General features: G+C 39.3%; 1 protein-coding gene across 1 annotated transcript in view; it reads left to right on the top strand.

Moving 5' to 3' along the window:
• Window positions 1-5,468: 5,468 nt before the first annotated feature.
• PCNX4 (pecanex 4) overlaps window positions 5,469-10,850 on the top strand; it is a 45,949-nt gene continuing 40,567 nt past the window's right edge. The window contains exon 1 of the mRNA XM_055303630.1: window positions 5,469-5,910. The gene's annotated coding sequence lies outside the window, so the exon portion shown is untranslated. The remainder of the gene's footprint in view (window positions 5,911-10,850) is intronic.

Genomic DNA, 10,850 nt, shown 5'->3' with positions numbered 1-10,850 from the left:
CATCAATCCCCAATTAACTTCTCAAGGTTAACTTCTTTCATAGCTCCTTATGTATCCTTCAAAATAAGCATATCCAAAGCATGCTCATGCTTACATCTAGGTTTTAACATAAGATCATACTATAACTTTATAAAAACTGGAATTTTTAAATTTTTTAAGTTAGACACATTTGCAGAGCAACACACACACATATATTCCCTTTTAACCTAATTTAACCTGCTCTCTATGGAAGAATGTTTTGTGTTTTGCTAAGTTCTGAGTATACCTTTGTACAAATATCACTGCATACTTAGGTGAGAAATCTGTAAAGGTGGGATATCTTTTTTAGAAATGAAATTTCTCTGTCAAAGGGAACTAAAGAGCCAAACTAAGTTTCAAAGTTTGCAATCTACTAACTAACCCACCAACACTGGTTATTGTTGATATTGCTGTTATTTATATTTCATGTATAAATTTTGTTGATATAGTTTATGTACAAGGTTTTTGTGGCTTTTTTTTTTTTTTTGCTAGATGTGGTTTCATTTCCCTTAAATATTTATCTGTGAGTAACCTCCAATTTTTATATTTTTAAACTTATTAACCTAAAGCAGGCATCACAACATAAGCTGTAGGAAGTAATTCTAACAAGTGTGGACTTTTCCATTCAACAGCAATAGTATCATGACTCTGGAAAGACTGTGAGAGTATATAAACTTTCTTCTACCTTTAGACTAATTACACTGAACTTCCTCTCCACCCTCCCCCCGACACACACATTCAATTACAATTTCAAACAGAAATTTTATCAGGCAACTTGCTCACTGCACATCCTTATATGTTCATTCTAAAGGAAAGTGATGATAACATTCACATAATCGTAAACAATCCGTACATTTATAAAGAAGTTATCAGTTAAATGCCGGGAAAAGGACGTCTAAGAACTCCACCTCTAGCTTTAGAAATTAGTATTACTAAGACATATCCTTGGTAACTGCATCAATAGAAGTTAATTTATGTTCCAATCTTAGTGTAGAACCCTGGGAATAGATTATGAAATTTCATTTGCAGTCAGTTCTTATTTACATGTGCCAAAATAAGGGGAAATTGTTTTAATTCAGATCCATGTGTACCTTAATTTTTGTAGAGTCAAATCATGAATACACGTGGATATTTACAGAGTTTGATCTTTCAGTGAAAGTTATATTCACAAACTCTTACAAAATTTAACATAATTTTAAAAACAAAACTCTGGCCTTTTAAATATTTCAATTTTAGTGATTTTTCAATCTACCAATAATTCTACTGTGCTCTTTTTAAATGAATACCTAGGGATCCCTGGGTGGCGCAGCGGTTTGGCGCCTGCCTTTGGCCCAGGGCGCGATCCTGGAGACCCGGGATCGAATCCCACATCTGGCTTCCAGTGCATGGAGCCTGCTTCTCCCTCTGCCTATGTCTCTGCCTCTCTCTCTCTCTCTGACTATCATAAATAAATAAATAAATAAAAATAAATGAATACCTAAAACGTTTTTTGGAACAACTTTTTAAAATAGTATTAACTAAAGCACTCCTAAAATTAAAAATCTAATCTGTTAAGTTACTGATGTGAATAATGAAATTTAAGAAAATTAAAAATTCTTAAAACCAATATCTGAGAAATTCTATCCTTTTCACCCTATGCTCATCAGAAATTAAACTTTTCAGAATTGTAATTCCAAATGTAATGTATTTTACGACAGTTTAAAACTAATAACAAGCTACAATTACATTATGTATTGTTTATGGTCCTATTTATGAATGTTTACCTAGCATGAAATTCTTTTTTATATTAAAGTTTCAATATGAAACTTTATAATTAACTATTATATTTATTTATATATATATATAAATATATATATAATATATTATATTTATATTACTCCTTGTCTTATTTTATTAAAATATAGTTGATACAAAATGTTACATTAGTTTTTGGTGTACAACACAGACTGGACAAGTTTATAAGTTATACGATGCTCACTTTAAGTGCAGCTACCACCTGTCACCATACTGTCCTATTACAATACCACTGACTATATTCCCTACGGTGAGCCTTTTATCTCTGTGACTTACTCATTCCCTAATTGGAAGCCTGAATCGCTGTCTTTCATCCATTTTGCACATTCTACAATCCTCCTCCACTCTGGCAACCATCAATTTGTTCTCTGTATTAATCGGTCTGTTTCTGCTTTTTGTTTCAGATTTCACATATAAGTGAAAGCATGTGGTATTTGTCTTTCTCGGACTTTATTTCACTTACCATTATATCCTACTCCCGGTCTTTAATATCCTCATAACTCAATGTCACCCAACTCATATGCCTGTGAGCATACTAAAATTGCTACCTATGATGACATGTCCATTCACAGGGTCTTTATATACATTTATATACATCATCATGTTTTGTGACATAAAGAAATTAGATGAATTTCAAAAGCCGTGTAAAAAATCATCTCATTTTGTAGGCCCTTTTCTCTCTCCTAATGGTTTCCTTTATGTTTACTAATATCCAAACTTTGGCATTCTCTTTCAATCTCATGATTTCATATAACTTATTTTAAGCGTAGAACACTTCTAAATCTCTAGGTCGTGACCAAGGTCTAATCCTGTATCTGCAACTGGACATGTCCCACAGGCCTTTAAAACACATAATGTCTCAAGTGGATGATCTTTCTTTCCAAATCTATTCTTCTTATGCCTACTTTGGGGTACCTCAGACTTTTTGGTCACACAGCTTGAAGCTTAGGCTCAAACCTTTCCCAAAATTTAGCTTTTCTGTTTCTTTGTCCTGGAAACTCAGCTTCCAAATTCCCTGAAGCCACTTCTCCATTTTAAATAATCTTACCCTGTGCTGCAGCTCTGTATTATTTTCAGAGCCCTCTGGTCAGTGGTCTGTGGGCAATAGGGCAGAGTGAGGATTTTATAATTCTGGATTCTTTTGTTCATTTGTTTTTTACTCTTTGGCAAGAGGAGTAACTTGAAAACAGGCATCACCATTACACAAAAACATGTATGCCATGATAATGGCTGGGTTAAACATTTTCTCTGGCTGAAGCAGCAGCTTTAGATTCTTGGTAATATTTCATTTTGTGTCAATCAGCAGAGTAAACAGAAAAAAATATGGATCTTGAAGACATACAGATATAGGCTCAATTCCAAATCTCACTTACTTTTCTGAGGCTCAGAGTCCTTATATATGAAATGAGAATAAGCTACCTCCATAAGGTCAAGATTAAATAGGGTCCATATATACCTGACTTATGTTCAAAATATTTGCTAATTGAATGGATAATGTTCCTCATTCTGGAATACCTCTTCTCCCGCATCTTCACCAGCTAACTAGTATTTATTTTTTTATACTTCCGTTGCGGCCATCTTGAATTTCCCTAGAATGATTCCTATGTCCCACTTCAGTGTTTCTATGGCTGCAGTGCCTGTTTATCGGCTGCAGTGCCTGTTTATCACACACTCTGTAATTACTGATGTCCTTAAGTCTCTCATTATATTCTGGTAAATTCCTTGAGGATACAGATCTTGTGTTACTTGATTTTGTATCTATAGCAATAGTTATGGTTCCTGGCAAACAGCCTCCACTATTTCAATAAATGATGAATGAATACTTTTTATATACAAATAACCAAAGGCCTTGTACTGTAAATTTACTAATTTTATTCCTAGTGCAAAGTAATAAACATACTAGAAAAAAGAGAAAATTTTAACAACCAAGTATCTGCAGCAGGTACCGCAAAAACAAAAATATTCTGATTGAATTATACTAATTTAAGGTGACAAAAATATGGCCTCTCTATGTAAAGAGAATAGTTCACTCTAAGCACTGAAGCTGTGCCTAACTAAGCGATCGTCAGTTAATGTAATCCAATCTACCCAATTCCCTGTGCAATAAATTGTCTCTATTATTACTGCTACTTTACAATCATGTATCACACAAGCAGTGAGCTGTTATGTCAGGGTTCCAACAATTTGGGCTTCCTGACTCCAGAGCCTCTACTCTTGCTTGACACACTACCCTGACTTCCAAGCAGTTGCAGATGCCCCAAAGATGCTTAATGTGGTACCCTGACCCACGATGACTAAGGTTATGTCTTTCCCCCACAATGTGGGGAATCACGGAGTCCATTCCCCCTTCAGATCCAACCTGAAGGGTTCTATCCACCAACTGTGTCTTTGAAGACAAGTGTAGGTACATCATTGAAACTGCACAGGGAGGCAGCCCAGGTGGCTCAGCGGTTTAGCGCCACCTTCAGCCCAGGGCGTGACCCTGGAGACCCGGGATCGAGTCCCTCGTTGGGCTCCCTGCTTGGAGCCTGCTTCTCCCTCTGCCTGTCTCTGCCTCTCTCTCTCTGAATAAACCTTAAAAAAGAAAAAAAAAAAACTGCACAGGGTTGTCTTCCACACACGTAAAATAAACTACACTTTCCCTCTGAATAGAGTGGTATCTTTTGTATATAGGTATCTATATCTATAGTACCTTTTACATATATTTATATCTATATATAAAAGAATGCTTTGGCTTTCTTTTCATCATAGCACAAAAAGTCGTCCTATTATGGCCTGAAAACCTAGATACTTAAGAACTAAGACATCATCTCCAGGAAAGCCAGAAAACAAACAAAGGTCGCATTTACAGCCTTGAGGTTAAAGAGATCCAAACAAGGCCGTCCTGGAGCGCTCAGGAGTCCCAAGTAGGCAGAACTGCTAGAGTGTCAATCACTTAGGGAAACCCAAGCACCTCAACACTGACAAATGGACTTGGGTTCCCTCAAAGAGCCTCTAAATCACTGGAGACCAATGAACCAGTCTAACGCTCTGAGGGGCCGCCTCGTGGGCTTCCAACTGGCAATCTGGTGATGTCCAGAACACGGGCAAGGACTCTAACTCCATTGGGCGTGTAACTTTAAACCAGCAAAACTGGGACTGGGACTCTGTGGCCACCCTGTAGAGATTCCCGCATCTTAAACTGCCTCTAAGTACAACAGTCCGCCACGGGGTTTGGTTTTGTTGTTTTGTTCCGATTAGGATACGGGGGGTGGGGGGAGGGGCTTTGCCTTATTAATTAAACAGACGCCTCCTTAGTAGCAATGATGCAGTGAAGGACATTCTGGTTCCTTGCATTTAAAATGCAGCCACAAACCTCCTCAGGGAGAAAAGAAACAGGCAAAAAAGGGCAACCGCTGGCACATCGACTCAGCTCCAATCTTCCAAGCCGAAGAGGACGTAGGAAGCAGCCCTTACAAGCAAGCATCACCGGCGGCGAGCAGGGGAGGGACCGGCAAAGCGCGGACGCTGTTAGCGGAAGTCGGCAGGCAGACCCTCGGGAAGCCAAAGCTCGCGAAATGGCGGCCACACGCACGTCAATCGGCCGGAAAGCGCCACCCGCCCCTCGGACACGTCCCGTCACCAGGGAAACGACGCTCTTGCGTAGGGGCGGGGCTCCGGGTGAAAGTTCACGGCTGAGGCTGAGACCTTTCTCTCTCGCCCGGGTGGAGGCCTCGCGGCCCCGGGGGGCGGCCGGAACTCGAGAGGCTCCCGCCGCCCGCAGTCGCGGGTTGAGGAGGGAGCCTGGGCCTCTCCCGCCAGCCCCGCCTCGCCCCGCCCAGCCGCCGAGCGGGGAAGCGCCCCTGAGGCGAGCGCAAGCCGAGGGGCGGGGCGAGCCCTCGGCGGCGGCGGAGCGCGCGGGAGTTGACGTTAGCCATGGAAACGCGGAGCGGGCGCCGGAGCGAGCGCGGGGAGCTGGCGGCGCGGCCGCCTGCGCTTCTCCGCGTCCGCGTTCGGGTCGCAGGGAGCCTCCGGGCGGCGTCGCCCACCCCGGGTTTACCTGCAGAAATGCAGTTCCCGGGATTCCTTCGCCTCGCCTCTTCCCTCGGGTGACTCGAGGTACGTTTGATTCCCCGACACCCACCTGGGGACTTCTTGCCCACCTTGATTTCCAAGCCCGTGCAGAGCTACGCGTTTCTTTGCAGTTTTGATTCCCACAGATTTCCTCGTTCTTCGTTATACGACCTTTAAGTGCGGTTATTGCGCTTTTTAGACAGAAGGTGAACTCAGTGGCTGGAGGCATCTATACAGTGGGACTTTAACTTTCTTTCAAACGACTGCTGTAGCCCGTTGAGTTGCCGCGTTTTGTTTCTAAGAGATGCTTGCGAAATGGACAGTGGCCCGTTGCGTCTTGATTTAGTGATGTCCTTGTTATTCTCAATAAAGTTTGTAAGTTGCGTCCCTAGGGTAATACTGCGCTCATTCCTTACCTCCAGCTAAACCACTTTTGCCCAAACGTAGTCAGCTTCTGGCCCCTTGAACATGAATGACCATCTGCTGGGTCTCTTCACAACCCTATCAAGGACCAGCGTTTTACTTCAGTGAACTCTGCAGCAACAGAGGTTGTTTATCAGACCTGTGGAGTGATTATCTGGGTGGGTTTTTTTTTTTTTAAGATTTTATTTATTTATTCACGAGAGACATGGGGGGGGGGCAGAGACACAGGCAGAGGGAGAAGCAGGCTCCATGCAGGGAGCCCGACGTGGGACTCGATCCTGGGTCCCCAGGGTCACTCCCTGGGCTGAAGGTGGCGCTAAACCGCTGCGCTTCGCGGGCTACCCTGATTATTTGTTCTTTACCAACCATTTCTCTTTTATTCAACTATATAATGTTAGGTGAGGTTTTTTTTTTTTTTTTAAATCATTCTTACGATTAGGGTAAAGGCTATCCTTTATATTATTGAGTGTCCACTGCCACCCATGCCAAATCTCCAAACCTTTATCGTAACATCCAGAGCCAGACTCATGACCAGAGATACTGCCATTTTAATAATTTAACTGAGACATCTGTCAGCCACTCTTAAGTTTCCTTCGAGTTATTAGACAAGACCTGGTTGGGGACCTTACCTGTTTTTTTTTTTTCTTTTGTAAGAACTTTGTTGAAATATAATTCACATTACGTAGGATTCACTCATTAAAAGTGAATTCACTCATTAAAAGTGTACATTACACATTTTTGGATGTATTAAACATTTTAAAAAAGTGTACAGTTGTTTTTAGTATATTCAGAGAATTGTGCAGTTATAACTACAGTCAATTTTAGAACATTTCATCCCCCTTCAAAAAAGCCCTGTACCCTTTAGGATTATTCCCTCCCGTCTTTGTCACTATCTCCTCCAGCCTTAGGCAAACATTAACCTGTTCTCTTGTCTTTATAGATTTGCACGTTCCAGACATTTCATATAAATGAAAGCATACAACATCAACGTGTGGCCTTTTGTGATTGTCTTCTTCCACTTAGCATTCAGTTTTCAAGGTTCATCCATGTTGTAGCATATGTCAGGACTTCATTCTTGTTTGTAGCCTAATATTCCGTCGAGTGGATTTATTACATTTTATTCATCTGTTAGTGGACGTTTCGGGTGTTTCCACTTCTTGACTATTCATATTTTTGCTGTGAATGTTCCTGTACAGATTTTTGTGTAGTCTTATATTCTTATTCTTCTTAGGTGAATACCCAGGAATAGAATTGCTAAGTCATATGGTAACTCTAAGTTTAGCCTTTTTAGGAACTGCCAGACTAGTTTTGAAGGCAGCTGGGCCATTTTATTTTATTTTATTTTTTTATTTTTTTTTTCAGCTGGGCCATTTTAACTTGCGACTTGCAGGTTCTATTTTTTCCACAATCTCAACAATACTTGTTATTGTCCATCTTTTTCATAACCAGTCAAGTGGGTTTGAAGTGATAACTCATGGATTTGGTTTGCATTTCTCTTTTCTGATGTGTCTTGTGTGATTATTGGCTATTTGTATATTATCTTTGGAGAAATGTCTATTTTAATCCTTTAAAGTGACTTGTTTTTTTCACCATTGAGTTATAAGGGTTCCTTATATATTCTAGGTGTAAGTCCCATATCATATATGTGATTTGTAAAATGTTTCTTTCCATTCTATGGGTTGTTTTCATTTTCTTGATAGTGAGAACCTTTTTCTTCTAGACACTTTCCCACTTGTTAACTCTTGTTGAGTCTTGCTTGCATGTCAGTGTCCTCATGCTGGCTAGGCTGACAAAAGTTTCCAATTTGACATTTTGGAGATTCCTCTTAGGCCCTCTTTTCCCTGAAAACTCTTTCTCCCAAATTACCTTCTATTTTTTCTAGCCTCAAAAAATAAAATTCCCTTTCATTTGGCAATGACTTAGTACGACTGAAAAACTCAGGCACCAACTGACATGGTGTGTTGGTTAAGTCACTTAATTTCACTGGTTCTCAGTTTTCTGTAAAGTAAGTTGGTTTACTTCTAGTACTCCATGTGAATGGTAGACTTCATTTACCTGATACTTGATTTTGAAAGAAAAACTTGAATTAATTAAGTTGAATTAATTGAATTTATAATTGGTAAGATATACAGTGTGGAAAGGGTAAATTGGGAGAGAAGGAAACGTGTCAGCTGGCCCTGCTGCACATTTGTGATGTGAGGATGTGACTTTTGGCTATTTTCTACCATCTTATTTTTCCCCTAAAGTAACAGAATGCTAACAATTCATATTCTACTGTTGTGCACTTGGGAAAGGTGAATTGTAGAACTGACAACTCATCATTCTACCTGTGAAGCTTTCCCAATTTCTGCAATAAATAGATCCTTTGAGCTATCTACTTACCCTTTCCATCCAGTTATAGTTTTCTCTCTAATTCCTGTGAATTTACAGAAAGCTCTTAGAGTCAAAGACCCTTCTAAAATCTTGAATTTGAATAAATGCCATTTTGTAGATAAGGAGATGATACAGTCTTTCATTTTAAGACTCTTTTGGGTGCTTACTACATAATTGATAAACTATAACATGAAATGTGTTTTTCATGTTTTAGCACTAAATGTCTTTCAAAAGGCTCTTCAAGAATTTAACTGTCCATTGTATGGCATTTAGTTAAGATTCATAGAGTATTTTCAGGATTATAGGGGTAGCTATCTTTGCATCTCTAGATTCCTATTAATATCCTCAACTGTTAGCACTTGGCTATCAAAAAGTCCACGGGTTTTTGCTTTTTAGAACTTCTTTCACAGTAACAAGTCATTGTATCCAGTGCAAACGAGAATTAGGTTGTGTTCTAGAATGTTTTTGAGTAAACCATTTTGTTTCTTTTCCAGACATCAAGTTTTTGTTTTCTTTTTTTTTTTTTTTTTTTAAGATTTTATTTATTCATTCATGATAGAAAGAGAGAGGCAGAGACACAGGCAGAGGGAGAAGCAGGCTCCTTACTGGGAGCCCGACGGACTGGGTCCTGGGACTCCAGGACCATGCCCTGGGCCAAAGGCAGGCGCTAAACCACTGAGCCACCCAGGGATCCCCTCTTTAAAAAAAAAAAAAAAAAAAGATTTTATTTATTTATTCATGAGAAACACACACAGAGAAGCATAGGCAGAGGGAGAAGGACCCTGGGATCACAGCCTGAGCCAAAGGCAGACAGACACTCAAGCACTGAGCCACCCAGGCATCCCGAATTTGTGTTTTTTTCCAAATTAATAAAGGTGTGATGCTTAGAAAAGTAGAACTTCAGTATATTTCCTTTCACATTTTTATTTTATTTATTTATTTTTTTCCTTTCAGATTTTTAAAAATACTTTTTTTAGGAACGTGGATGAAGACATTCTATTTATTGCTGATAAAGTTTGTGTAGGCATTTTTTAAACAAGCAGAAATTGGGGATCCCGGGATTTAAAAGATTTTTTAAAAATCTTTTTTTTTTTTTTTTTTAAATTTATTTATGATAGTCACACACACACAGAGAGAGAGGCAGAGACACAGGCAGAGGGAGAAGCAGGCTCCATGCACCGGGAGCCCGACGTGGGACTCGATCCGGGGTCTCCAGAATCGCGCCCTGGGCCAAAGGCAGGCGCCAAACCGCTGCGCCACCCAGGGATCCCAAAAGATTTTTTAAAAATCTTTAAAAAAAAAAAGCAGAAATTAATTTTTCTTGATGAGTTAATTTTGTTTAAAAATTTTATGTTATTTATAAACTGTGTATTGCTTATTCTCTTGATCATGAAAATGAAAGTAAATCCAGAGTTACTTTTACCAGTAATAATTATTTGAGAGGGAAATGATAAACTACCCCCCCCCCATTATAAACTTCTTTGGATCAGATAGCAGTCTTATTACCATTACCTAGTACATTGTAGGAATTCAAAAGTTTAAATATGTGGAGAGTATTAAATTTTCATTTAGCTAGCTATCTCTCTATGAAAGGAAGGTTAACATATTTGTCTATATTAACAACTGTCAAAATGAACTCTAATTCTTACCAGCATCTTCTAACAGTGCTTCAAGCACAAGTTAACATAGGGGGAGAAAAAAAGATTAGAACATATGTCAGACTTAATATCCTTCATATAAAAAAAGTTTTTCAAATTAATAAGAGAAATGAACACTTTAAAAGAAAAAGGGGCAAAGGACATAAAGAGACAATTTACAGAGAAATTAAATGACATTTATCTGCATGTACACACTCATGTAAAGTGAATATTCTCAGAAAGACCATATTAATGAAATAATAGGATCCTATAAAAAGGGGAACATCTAGGAATTAAAGATGTACTTTTAAAAATTAAAAATAAGGGCAGCCCAGGTGGCTCAGCAATTTAGGGCCGCCTTCAGCCCAGGGCCTGATCCTGGAGTCCCGGGATCAAGTCCCACATGAGCCTGCCTCTCCCTCTGCCTGTGTCTCTGCCTCTCTCTCTCTCTCTCTCTCTCTCTCTCTCTCTCATGAATAAATAAAATCTTTTTAAAATTTTAAAAAAATAAAATATGAGAGCAGATTTAATAAAATTTGACAAATATATTAG

This window comes from Nyctereutes procyonoides, unplaced genomic scaffold (genome assembly GCF_905146905.1).
Source record: "Nyctereutes procyonoides isolate TBG_1078 unplaced genomic scaffold, NYPRO_anot_genome, whole genome shotgun sequence".
In the NCBI taxonomy this organism is placed as follows: Eukaryota; Metazoa; Chordata; class Mammalia; order Carnivora; family Canidae; genus Nyctereutes; species Nyctereutes procyonoides.
The sequence above is the reverse complement of the archived record's forward strand: the minus strand, read 5'-3'. Positions and strand labels throughout refer to the sequence as shown.